The sequence below is a fragment of the Pinus tabuliformis genome, chromosome Q (assembly GCF_031772625.1).
Source record: "Pinus tabuliformis cultivar Carrire ecotype Pingquan chromosome Q, CPIR1, whole genome shotgun sequence".
Classification (NCBI taxonomy): domain Eukaryota; kingdom Viridiplantae; phylum Streptophyta; class Pinopsida; order Pinales; family Pinaceae; genus Pinus; species Pinus tabuliformis.
This window is the reverse complement of record NC_142296.1, coordinates 416,852,634-416,864,348: the sequence shown is the minus strand read 5'-3', so window position 1 is coordinate 416,864,348 and position 11,715 is coordinate 416,852,634. Positions and strand designations below refer to the sequence as shown.

The 11,715-nt window shown below is 37.5% G+C and overlaps 1 pseudogene; it reads right to left on the bottom strand.

Annotated features, from left to right (window-relative positions):
* Positions 1-1,514: 1,514 nt before the first annotated feature.
* Positions 1,515-10,490, bottom strand: LOC149219976 (calcium-transporting ATPase 2, endoplasmic reticulum-type-like; annotated as a pseudogene).
* Positions 10,491-11,715: the final 1,225 nt, after the last annotated feature.

Genomic DNA, 11,715 nt, shown 5'->3' with positions numbered 1-11,715 from the left:
CTACTAACTGATTGTGAAAAAGGGACACTCCACCCAACCATAGTCTCCCTATTGCACCAACTCTCATTGTAACAAAGGTCAACCCTTAAGCTAAAACTATAAATCCACAAAGGTGATTTAACTATGGTTGACTTAAGCTTTCTTTGTATAGTCCAATTCCATTATTCACAATCACTTTTTCACCTACAACAACCCCAATCCATATCACTCTTTCACATTAGCTTGTAATCCAATTAATGGGATCGGTTTCACAAATCAACATTCAATTAGGCTCATGCAATTTCTTTCACGGCTCCAACATACGATGGCCAACATTTTCACTGTTATAATTCCAAGTATTTTGACTTGTAGATAACTTTCACAATGATAGCAATTATCATTACATATAGTCTTCATTATATTCATAAATATTGCGCTATAACTCAACATAATTTCTACATTAATTATATGGCTGCCTATATAGTCAATCTATTGTGTCCTTAAGTGAATATACTCTATATTGTATCTATAATGACCTTAGGCTACAAAAAATAATTACTTTATCCAAACAATTCTCCAAACCTAAAATTTCCTTTTAAATAAAATAATTCATATTTATAATTTAAATAGTCAATTAAATCACATAATATATCACATCTTCTTACTTCTATGCTACTTTTTCCTACGCTACAGCCTCACATCGTTTCCTTTGCAACATTTAGTGCAAATGCTAGTTTATGTTTAAATTTGACAAATATGTGGATCCCATTCAAAGCATGTCTATCAATATAATGAATATACAATAAGACCATATCAATATCAAGAAACCTTAAATTTAAAGGTCAGTAATGTTTAGATATTTTGATAATAGAATAAAGAAAATAATGACCTATCTAACACTTTCTACCCATAATTGGCGAGTTAAATTATAAAATAAATTCATAAATTTATAAACATAAAATACTTAAATCATGTAAACATAGGATACTCATTTGTTATAATATTCACATCCAACAAAAACATGTTGAATGTTACTTGTTTCAAGTTTCAAGCTATGACATGAAACCTAGTTTGAGCCACACCCTGTCCTAATTATGGTATAAGAAAACTTCTCATATTCAAAATTAAAAATTCAATAACATGCGTCTAAGTTTAGTGAGTTACCATAGATATAGGTCTTGAATTCATATCCTTGTAAAATAAAATCCACAAGTCTAAAGAACTTTTCAGCCATTCATTATATTGAAATTTTAAGGCAAAACAAGTTTTTAAAGTATTTTTTGAAATCTCAGAAGGACATAACAACACTACATTTCCCTAACTCTCCTTTTATTTATAAAATATAGAGGTAGTTAGAACTATTCCAAACATAGAAAAACGTTTATGGCATGTATGCCATCTGTAGATACATAATTCCCTTGATACATTCATCCACCCAATTAGTCCAGATAAAAAAATATGTACATGTCAATCCGCACTTTATATAATAAGTATGGTCGAATATATATTGTTTTACACTAATATGGCTAGGTGGTTTAAACAAGTTTGTATTTTTCATGTCTTTTACGCATTCTCCTATTGACTAGTTTCAACACTTCATCTATCATAATCACTGGAAATGAAACTACTATAACTACACACCATTCACTTAAAGTCAAGAGTACGATGCCAAAGATATTGGCCAGAAATGGAACATAAAGGATCAGAAAGTGAAGTCCAAATGAAATAGACATTGCCACCAATAGCCAAGGATTAGTCCAAGGTAGCATAGTGAGCAAACTATTATCCTCTGATAGAGAATTTAATGTGTTGAACATTTCAATGGACACCAATACAGAGAGGGAAAGGGTTGCAGCTTTTACTTTTCCAGTTGAAAAATAATCGCAAGGATTTGAAAATGAGAGAGTTTTCCCACCGATGGAAAACGGTGAAACCTCGAAACCCTCCCAAGATGGGCACTCTCCCCAAGACCTCAGCTATGAAAAGGTTACCAATGTGTGGCCATTCGTAGAGAATTGTATCCCTAAAAATGAATCATGTGTGTACCCCAAAGCAAAAACACCTACTGTTGCAATTCCAACATAAACCACTAATTTGCAATTGAAAGAGAGGGAAAAACATTAAAGATGATGATTAAGAATAAAAAACATAATTTTGAGATTTTAAGAAAAACAAACAACCAAATGTATAAAAGGATGAATACCATGTAATGGAAAACCATGCATGCACTAATCAGGGCATCATTTCTTTTATGAGGTGGTTTTTGCATTTTATCTTTGTCAGCAGGATTAAATCCAAGAGTTGTTGTTGGAGGACCATCTGTGACTAAATTCACCCATAAAAGTTGCACAGGTATCAAGCCTTTAGGCATGCCTAACATAGCAGTAATAAATATGGAAGCCGCCTCTCCCATATTAGATGATATCATGTACCTATAATGAATACCAAAAAATAAGATTACAAAAAAGCAGTATACTAAAGTTGGAAGAAAATGAACTCGATAAAAAGTTTTATATTTGTATCTAGACATAGAAATGGATACCTTATGAAAGATTTCATGTTGTTGTAGATGGAACAACCTTCTGCAATAGCAGAAACAATAGTGCTGAAATTATCATCAGCGAATATCATATCTGATGCTTCCTTGGCAACCTAAAACACACAAAGAAATGTGTACACAATGTACAAGCCTCAAATTCCTTACATAGTGATGTAATTGAAGAATGATCTTTCATTAAATTGTTATAATTTTCACTTTAAATCGAAAAGATAAAATTTTAAAAGTAACAAAACATTCATCCCCCAATTTTTTATTTCATTAGCTTTTGGAAAGGGATTGATTTATTAATGTGATATTTCTATAATATCACACACATTTAATTGTGTACCAAAAACTAATATGGGTATAAAACCATCTACTAATCCATCTTACTAGGGCACAAGTCCCTAATTCAAAATAACCTAGAGGCTTCAATATTTTTTTCCTAATATTTCAGACGATGCCTAAATAAAATTTTGAGTTGTTTTAAGGTAAAAACATGACAAAAAAACACCAAGATGAGCAACATAGATTGAAAATTTATAATACATGTTTATATTTTGAAAAGAATAGTAAATGTAGTGAATAATAATGATGAAAACAACAGCACAAGTTAGAACCTTATAATACTACTACTGAAATCTAATGTGCATATTTTTTAATTCTTCCTTAATAGGTCACATGCAGGAGACACTAACATTATTAGAAATTATAAATTACACCTTGTAAACATAAATTATAATTTCATGTTAATGCAAACTACTAAGAAATCAGTGGGGAATGAAAAAAACAAAAGAAGTAAATGGAAAATCTTGTGGAGGAAATTGTAAGCATACCTTTGTCCCAGCAATTCCCATGGCTATTCCAATGTCTGCAAGCTTCAAAGCAGGGGCATCATTGACACCATCTCCAGTCATTGCCACAATTTCACCAATTTCTTTGAGCATCCAAATTATATCCTTCTTATGCTTTGGTTATGCTCGAGAGAAAACCCGACCAACTGGTTTTGCCAAGATTTCAATGCGCTTATCCAAAGGGAGTGTCATGAACTCTTTTCCAGTAAAACTTTTACCGCCGAGATCCTCTCCTTCATAGAACACACCTATTTCCTGGCATATGGCTTCTGCTATGGACTTGCTATCACCATTAATCGAATACCTGCATCTCCACAATCCTCAATGGCCTTGCGAACTTCTTTACAAGGAGGATCCTATTAATTGAAGTTGGCCATGTTAGTATGTTCCTTAGAAAAGAACACAATGCATTGAGAAAAGAAGGTATCCTACCACAAACCTAGGGGAAAAAGTAGGGAGGAAAACATATTAAAATGTCCACAATGGGCCATATTTCAAGCATCATATTATATAAAAGATAAGAGACTCAAGAAAAAATGTAGACACAATAATCCTTAAAAATGTCAAAACTTACTCTTAATCCAACAAGACCAACAAAGATAAGGTTGTTTTCTATATTAGAGTAATTGGTTGGGTCCAACAATTTCATAAGAGCAGGATGTTTCTCTCCATCATAATCATTGAAATCTCCCAAATCTTCCTTGTATGCCAATCCAAAACAATGCAAAGCCTTTGAACTCATTCAATGAAACTTCCTCAAGAGTAATTCCCTTGATGCATCGTCTAATTCAACCACTAATCCATTTGCAAGTTGTTGAAAAGCACTCCTTTCAAGCAAATTTTCAATGGCGCCCTACAAAAATAGCTAAACTTTAATATTGCCAAACAAAGTTGGTTTGAATTATTTTCTTAGTAAAAAATACATGTTAAGAAATTCAATACAAAGTAGCAAGCCATTTGTATCCATGATCTTGATTACATTTAAAAAACTAGAAATTAAACTACATATTTTTTGAGTATAGATTTCCATGTCTATATCATTAATATTTTCTATCATCATTTTTATAATATTTTTTCAAAAAAAAATTAAAATTATAACTATTCATGATTATATAAAACTACACTAATATAATAAATATATTTTGAAATTACTATTATCTTCGACCTGATATTATCATAGTATCTTGAGCATGACTTTATCCTAATGCGTTGGAAAAACATACAAGGAAAAATATAAAAGAATATACAATATTAGGCTTTTTCAATTCATTTAACAAAGCATCTTGGATATGACATTAGCATGATGTTTTGCAAATAGATACAAGGCCAAGTATGGGAAAATATGCAATTTTAGAACTTTTCCAAATATGCAATTTTAGAACTTTTCCAATCATAGTTTAAAAATTATCCTTTAACCAGAAATCTTGGATGATGTAACATTATCAAGATAACTTTCAAAATAGAAACAAGGAAAAATACACTAATGAAAAGTTAAAGCAATCTTTGTTTTGAATTTCCTGAAAGTGATGTCGACTGGGTGTATTTGAATATAAATTTTCAACAATTGGTTCTCGTTTCTTTACAACATTTTCAATTAGAAACAAGTCCTGTTTCACATGAGTATTATCATAATTTGTAGATTACAAAGTGTCTAGATTCTACCCGTATTTTTTTTGCCTATCTCTTTGAATCTGGAACAACCTCAACCCCCTGAGGAAGAGATTATTGTTTGTGGGATTTCTCATCCTCCTTTTGACTTGTTACATAATAAGATTGTGGCTGTAAATGGTTCAAATGATGAACAATGCTTTCTGGGAAACGGATCTAATGGTCTTGCCTCTAAATCCCTCATACATTCTTTTGGTCTTGAATATGAAAACCACATAACATCTCTTCCTGCTTATGGAACCCCAATTGAGTCCATTCAACATACGTCTCACTATATAGCGGGATCTCATTCACCTGTGCATGATGACTTTGGTCTTATCTCAGGTAATGTTGACTATCTTATCAAATCCACGAAACACATCAGGCCTGTAAATTTGTCTTTTTCTTTGGCGAACATAAATGGGCAGGATATGAGTCTGGGTCTAATCAATGCTCCTTCATCTGACCCTGTGCATCCATTCTACCCTGATTTAGTCCATGGGTCTGCTGCATCGACGATTCCTTCAGATCATTCATATCTTTATCTTGCTCACATTAATTGCAATCATGTGCATGGGGGTGAGGTTTCACAGTCAAGGGATGCAGAGTCTGAATCCCTTATGCCTAATCTTTGCCACTCACAATATTTGATAGGTGAAGAAGAGGGCCCTTCATCTTGTCCAACTCAAGTTGTTCCCTCATTAATCCCTCTTCACCCCCAAGCAAAGAGGAGCCTTATGTATGAGATACCCAACTTGATCAAACTGGTGGTCTCATCGATTCTCATTTTACCGGAAATATATTCGCTCATGCCTCTAGTGATTATCCTACGTATTCGTCTATTGATCCTACAAAGCCACCAAAATTTGTTGACCCACCTTTCGAACATTTAGGGACTCATTAGGAAGTTGAGGCACTTCAGCTTCCGCTGATGGTTATGTTAGGTTCTCACGTTCCTGATGAGACCCCTGAACCAAGTCGAATTAGGGTTTCGGAAATTAGGGTTTCTGCACATCACGCTCATCTCAACATCACCTCGTCAGATGCAATCTCATCTTGCAAACCCTCTGATTCGAGCAATGTCTCTCTCAGAAAATATTTTCATCACCTTTTGACTGATGCACAACAACCTCTATATCCTAATTTGTTTTTTGAAGGGGGTGCTATGGCCATTGTCATGAATATTTTTGATTGTCTCCCAACCAATACAGTCTGTCAACATACACAATCAAATGATGTCTTACAATCCCCTATAGGGGAAGGATAAAATCTCTTGACCTCCCCTCTACCTGAGACTCTTTCGGTTGATTCAATTCATTTTTTGGAATCTAAAGAATCTGATATGTCGAGCTGCCAATCTATTCATATTCAGACGATGAATCCAATCCACAATATTTTCACTGATAATTGTCTGGTCACAACCAACAATAACTGTATACACCCATCTACAAACCTTGCGAAGCTACCAATATTGGATGGCATGTCGTTTGAAGGTTCAGATGTTGGCTAGGATGATGAGGCACTTCAAAGTCCACTGATGGTTATGTCAGGTCCTCACGTCCTTGACGAAGTCCATGAACAATTTCAAACTAGGGTTTCTGAAATTAGGGTTTCTGTGTTTGAATCCTCAGGGATCTCAGTTACACCTGACAGAGGCCCCTCTTTTCAGGGTTATCAAGTTGATCATCCTCTTCATCATGATAGGGTTGCTGATTGGATTAATCTGGCAGATTCCTTTATTAGCTGACAACATCTTGCCTTACTTGCATTGGATTTAGGGTTAAGCATAAACGGATGTATGTTATGGCTAGATGAATATGAATTTCATGCTTGTGTTTCGATTTACCAGGATTGGATTGCAGTTCGCCTTGAAAGATATTCTCTAACACATTTCCCTGTAGGTGGACGAGATGTTCTTGCTGTTATGCATGCTTTACAGGTAAACATGTTATGTTTTGCACAACTCCTTCCACAAATTCTAATTGTTGTCATCTTTGTTTTTGCAGGTTGGGAACTGCTGCAGTGGCTGCATTGGAAGTTTGATTTCACATAACCCGACCTATGCTTTGGTTAAATTAGGATTTAGGGTTTTAGACTAGTTAGGTTTTAGTTTTTCTTATTATTTGGCTAATTGGAATTTGCTTTATGATTTAAATTTTTCATGCTTCATTTTCTTTATTGTAGGTAGTTAGTTCCCTGCATGTTTATTTTGCACTCATGTCGTTGCATTTTCTTATTATTACATGGAATCTGTGAAACCTCTGCATATGCATTGCATTGGTCTTTTAATTGAAATTATCTTATCTCTTTTGTACATAGCATTACATTGCATCATAAGCCCTATCTTGTTGGGTGTGGAGCCTGACTATCTTCTATATTCAAATGTCTCAATCGGATCTCTAGCCCAGGAAGACTGTACACCCCTCCACGCGGGGGGGCTAATCCCCCTTGGCTAGGGGGTCCGAGGGCCAGTAGTCCCCCGACGGGGGTTCGGGGGCAGTGCCCCCGAAGCTAAAAATAGATGTAAAATTGCCTTGTAAAAGTCTAGTAATTTCTAGTCAATCTGGGCCGTTCATTAGGCGGATGATCTGACAGTAGAAGTTATGGTTAATTTAGGGTTTTTTGCCCTAGAAGGCAATCCCTCACTATATATGAGGGAATTGTATTGCGTCTATGCACATCTATATTTTGAGTGAGGAAGAGAGAGGAGATTGAGAGCAAAGAGGGTGTTACAACGGATCTGATGTAGCTTGTATCTCTTCAGTTTGCTGGATAATACAATAAAAGGACTGGCTGTTTCTCCATGGATGTAGCCCAAACTGGGTGAACCACGTATATCCGTGTCTCTCTTGTTTTATGTGTTTTCTGTGTTTATATTTCTGCAATATTTTATGTGTTCCATTGCTCTGTAATATATAATTTTCTAACATATCCACTGCATTACATCATACATCTTTTTCTTGCTTAACAAACACTTGCCTTGGACCTAACTTGGAAATTCCCTCTATTTCGCATACCACCTGATTGAGCCTCCATGAGCCTGAAGCTTTTGAACCTTTGGTACTGTGACTATATTTCTCACACCTTTTTTTCACTTGCTCAAACCTTAAACTGCGTTACTTCTACCTCTTCGCACATATTGAAGCCATAGGAGAGCTTCCCTGGTCATCAGAAACCCTAGAATTAAAACTCGAGCCCTAATGATTGTGTGAAGTTGTGATCGTCACGCAAATGGGTAGCTTCTCTTAGAACCAACCATCAAAGTTTCCTCCTGGATATCTTTCCTACGAGTCTAATTTACTTACAAGGAAGATAAGAACAGATTGCTCGTGGCGAACCCTAATCAGTTTAAATGACCTCTACCCTTAACTTGAACCTTGTGCTCACCATGGTCGTGACTATTTCAATGACTTGTTTTGTTTGTTCACTTGTTAACTGGAGATGAGATGTGGAAGCTTGACATCAAGGAAAACCTAAATAAGGATATATTTTAGTTTCTTTCAAACAAGAAACAACCTCTCCTACTCGTAAAATAAGTCAGGATCCCTCGTCCACCCTAGCGCAATGAACACCCAGTAATAAGTGTAAATTTACACATAAAAGAAAATGAAGTTAAATAAAGGGTAAAGGATTGATAAAGGCTTCCTGCGTAGAGAGGTAATGGAACGACTCTGCAGGGGTACTGTCCAGGCTCGCTGGCAGCGGAGCAACATTTGTGATTTCTTGGAGTGACTCCATCGGGGTACTTTCCAGGCTTGCTGGTAGTGGAGCAACACCATAAACTTATTTTAAAATTCTAAATATAATAATCCCTATGCCTCATTCTCTGCATCATCATCGACCATTGGCACGTTTGAAATCCTAATTGGATGTTTACTAACTAACAGGACCTGGATGAGACACAAAGAGAAGGCATATCTATAAAGGTCAAGCTAACAGGTACTCATAGTAACTGTTTAATATTCCCTTGCATCATTATCTAGACTCAAACTATTGTAGGGATGTGGGCCGAGATGCTGAATTCTACCAGTGAATCGCCAATTATTGTAGCCGCTACAACAACCCTTCCGAAATTTTCCAACTCTTCTAAATTTTGAAGCCCCTTCACCTTTTCCATAGCTACCACCGGGAATCCCCATAAAAGTCTGGAAAAGACTCATGTCTCTTTCATAAGCCAAACCAAGTCGCAAGGTCACACAGGTCGCAAAGGTCGCATAGGTCACAGGTCGCATAGGTCGCACAGGTCGCAAAGGTCGCATAAGTCGCATAGGTTGCATAGGTCGCAAAGGTTGCAAAGGTCGCATAAGTCACAAAGGTCGCAAAGATCACACAGGTCACACAGGTCGCAAAGGTTGCATAGGTCGCAAAGGTCACATAGGTCACACAGGTCACACAAGTCGCACAGGTCACAAAGGTCACACACATTGCATAGGTCTCAAAGGTCGCAAAGATCGCATAGGTTGCACAGGTCGCACAAGTTGAAAAGGTCGCAAAGATCACACAGGTCACACAAGTCGCACAGGTCGCATAGGTCGCACAGGTCACACAGGTCACACAGGTCGCAAAGGTCACATAGGTCGCAAAGGTTACATAGGTCGCATAGCTCGCACAGGTCGCAAGGTCGCAAAGGTCGCAAATATTTCACAGGTCGCATAGGTTGGATAGGTCACACAAGTCGCAAAGGTCACAAAGGTCGCAAAGGTCACACAAGTTGCACAAGTTACACAGGTTGCACAGGTCGCACAGGTCACCTTGGTTGCAAAGGTCACATAGGTCGCGTAGGTCGCAGGTCACATAGGTCGCACAGGTCGCATAAGTCGCACAGGTCGCACAGGTCACAAAGGTCGCACAGGTCACAAAGGTTGCAAAGGTCACATAGGTCGCAAAGATCATAAAGATCGCATAGGTCGCATAGGTCATAAAGGTCGTATAGGTAGCAAAAGTCACATAGGTCACATAGGTCGCATAGGTCACATAGGTTGCACAGGTCGCAAAGGTCACAAAGGTCGCAAAGGTCGCATAGGTCGCAAAGGTCGCAAAGATTGCACAGGTCGCAAAGGTCACAAAAGTCGCAAAGGTCGCATAGGTCGCAAAGGTCACAAAGATTGCACAGGTCACAGAGGTCGCAAAGGTCGCACAGGTCGCAAAGATTGCACTGGTTGCACAGGTCACACAGGTCGCAAAGGTCACACAAGTCACATAGGTTGCATAGGTCACACAGATCGTAAAGGTTGCATAGGTTGCACAGGTAGCGAAGGTCGCATAGGTTGCACAGGTCGCATAGGTCGCATAGGTCACAAGATCACAAAGGCGGCACAGGTCACATAGGTCACACGAATCACACAGGTCAAAAAGGTCGCATAGGTCACACAGGTAGCAAAGGTCACATAGGTCACATAGGTCGCATAGGTCGCACAGGTCGCACAGGACACACAGGTCGCAAGGTCGCAAAGCTCACACAAGTCGCACATGTCGCATATGTTGCGCAGGTCACACAGGTCACATAGCTTGCACATGTAGCAAATTTCACATAGGTCACACAGGTCGCATAGGTCGCACAGGTCACACAAGTCGCATAGGTCAGACAGGTCGCATAAGTCACATAGGTTTCACAGGTCGCATGGGTCTCAAAGGTCGCACACTAACCTATATCAGGCCCTGCGACCCATGCGACCCCACATGCATGACCTAAGACTATAAATATAGGCCTCAACCGATTATTTACTTAGCACCTTTGCAAATGTTAAAAGCAACATAATGCAACAATAGCCAACATGTACGACAAGGATGAATAGGAGCATGAAAGGTGATATAACAATGATAATCTAACAACTCAAGGAAAGAAACGATTGATGCCAAGACATGGAACGTATCAACGCACAGATTTGTGACCATGAAATTGCAAGAGATGTCAAGGCTAAGAACTCTGGCTCGTTATTAATTGTGATATTTATATCTTATATTTCATCAAAGTACATTTTTTCTTGATGATTAATTTATGATTTTGTACATGTGTAGGATTGAAGTGGTGAAGGCAAGCCCCTGTCATTTATGCAGACACTTGAGCCCAATTTGTTGCTAAAATGACCCAAGGGATCGATGTTGTGGAAATGCATGATCTTGGTCAACAACAGATATTGAAGTCAAGCTAGCTCCAAAGCAGAAGGAAGGTAGAAATATATTGCCATCTTCTGCAGTAGCATAGAACATGTTTGTGGATATGAAAGGTCACGTGGAATACCAAAAGTCACCAGGTAGATGAAAAGTCATGAGAAAGTTCAAGAGTCAAGGGTAGGCCAAGAGTCACTCTCACCCTATAAATATATCCTCATGCCTCATTTGTAAATGGATTTTTCTAAGGACTCTTTTGGAGATATATACATTGCTTAAGAGAATTTATGTCCTTCTAATTGATACAAGGAGTGATTGTACATTTCCAATATTGGATTCCTCAAATATTTTATGTTCTAATGCCATGAGTATTTTCTTCACTTGATGGATCGAATGTTCCTGAAAGCTCTTTGATGTGCGGTTTCCTCATATGCTGTCTCATACTCCAAAATTTTTGTTGCTTCGTATGAATGGTATTTGATTCACTAACTCTATGCTCATGTTGGTGAACTATTTCTTTGGTATTGGTATAATCTGTTTGACTGCACCTTTGTTTATGCTCATAAATGTTTGATCATTGTGAAT